Genomic DNA, 2,444 nt, shown 5'->3' with positions numbered 1-2,444 from the left:
GTAGACATGATAATAAACATGCTACAATGACTGGTTTCCAAAAAGGAATTCCCAAATAAAAAATATCATTATTTTGCAAAATAGTCCAAAACTCGAAAATGTAACATATGAATTTTGACATTTAGGCTAAACCATGTTTTGAAACTTTGCACAATGATTTTGTAGACTTAATAAAATATGTATATGATTATTGTTAAGTCCAAAAACTAAGAAAATAATATTTTCACAAAATTGCATATTCTATGCAATATATACTAAAACACAATAATAAATATGAAACATGTGATTTCATATTTATAAACATGAAAACTCAAAAACACATGTATGTATATATATAACTATATATATGCATAGAAACGAAAACTTATGTATATATATATATATATATATATATATATATATATATATATATATATATATATATATATATATATATATATATATATATATATATATATATATATAAAGGGTAAACAATCTAAACTAGATAGTGGGCAATATAATCAACAAGCAATATACAAAGGCGATATAAGATATGAACATAAAAGTAAGTGCGCCAATGCAATCACAAACAAACAATATGATTACGGAGTTCGGTCCCCACGACCTACGTCTCCGCTCCTCACCTCGAGGAGATCTCCACTATCACAACCGGGTTTTCTACGTTCACCCGAACAACGTTTACACCTCACAATACAATCACTATGCAATCACACCTCACACACTAAGTGTTGGTCCTAGCCCGTGTCCTCCTCCTCAAGTGCTCGGTTACAACCTCTCCCTAGGCACGTCAACCGACGCCACTCCTCTTGGATTCGACCCCGTCTCTCACCACACACTTCTCTCGGTGTACAAGTGTATTACAAGTGAATCCTCACAATTAAGCACAATATAAATCAATTGATTGTTCTCTAAACAAGATGAGAACTCAATTAAGCTCACTCTCAATGTCACAAACCCACAACCCTAAATTATACTATGAATGTAAATACAATAAGCTCAATGGTTGTGTGTGTACAAAGAGATAAATAAAATCAATTAAACTAAACTCAATATAAATCTAGCTTATGGAAATTATAATCAAAATAATAAATTGCTAGATGAGTTTAGAAACACTTCTCTAAAGATGACAAGAGAGTGGGAGAAGAGTGAATGCTCAAACACCAAAGGATGATCTCCACTTGCTCTTGTGAAATTTGCTTCACAAACAAAACTCTTAAACACTCTTTTAAACAAACACAAAACACCCTTAAACTTGTTTTAAACAATTCTCTTAGTTGGCTTGAGAGTTGAAGGCAATGGGGTATTTATACCCTCTCACAACTCAGCCAAGAAACCAGAGCAAAAGACAAAACAGCCCCAAGGCAACGGTCAAAAAACTAGCCGTTGGAAGCTGAAGGAACACTCGTCGGTCGACCGGAAAATTCGTCGGTCGACCGAAAATTTTCATCGGTCGACCGGACCGGTCGACCGACAGGCTTTCTGTCGCCCAGTGAACTTTTGACCTCAGGTTCGGTCGACCGGTGCGGTCGACCGAAAACAGATATGACAGGTTCTGAAAAATTGTTTATCTGATTTTAAAACGCTGTTTAAAAATATCAAATAAATTCCAAAAAATGTAAAACTTTGGGGAATGATTGTAGACATGATAATAAACATGCTACAATTACTGGTTTCCAAAAATGACTTCCCAAATGAAAAATATCATCATTTTACAAAATAGTCCAAAACATGAAAATATGAGATTGAATTTTGATGTTTTGACATAAACCAACTTTTGAAACTTTGTGAAATGTTTTTGTAGACTTAGTAAAACATGTATAAACTGATATTGAAGTCTATAAACTAAGAATACAGTATTTTTATAAAATTGCGTATTCTATGCAATGTTTTCAAAAACACAATAGAAAATATTAAATATGTGATTTCATATTATAAACATGAAAACCCAAAACCATGCATGTATATAAATGTATATAACTATATATATGCATAGAAACCAAAACTTATGTATATATATATTACTATATATATATACAAAGAAACCAATAAATGTGTGTGTATAGATATTGAGCTTAACGTACTTAACACACATAATATAAAACCTAAACTAAGTTACCCAAGCTTGATCTTGATCTTCATTGTAGCTCAACTTGGTACACTGTGCGGATGAAGCTGAACTTGGATCTTGAACTTGAATTGCATAAGCTTCACCTACTATTCCGCCAACCTCCATTTGATATGATCGTTATGCCGCAATACATCCATCCTCTAACTCGTTGTTTGCCTAGAATAAATATGAAAACACAAACACTAGACAAAACAACATTAGTGGTAAATTATTTGTTAAACATCATCAAAACACGGAGGCCAACAGGAACAAAGGCAGTTGAGCTCTTTCGATATTAATGGGCTCCTTGATCACTCATTTCTTAAGGGGTTGA

Source organism: Asparagus officinalis, chromosome 3 (assembly GCF_001876935.1).
Source record: "Asparagus officinalis chromosome 3, Aspof.V1, whole genome shotgun sequence".
In the NCBI taxonomy this organism is placed as follows: Eukaryota; Viridiplantae; Streptophyta; class Magnoliopsida; order Asparagales; family Asparagaceae; genus Asparagus; species Asparagus officinalis.
Note: the sequence above shows the minus strand (reverse complement) of the source record.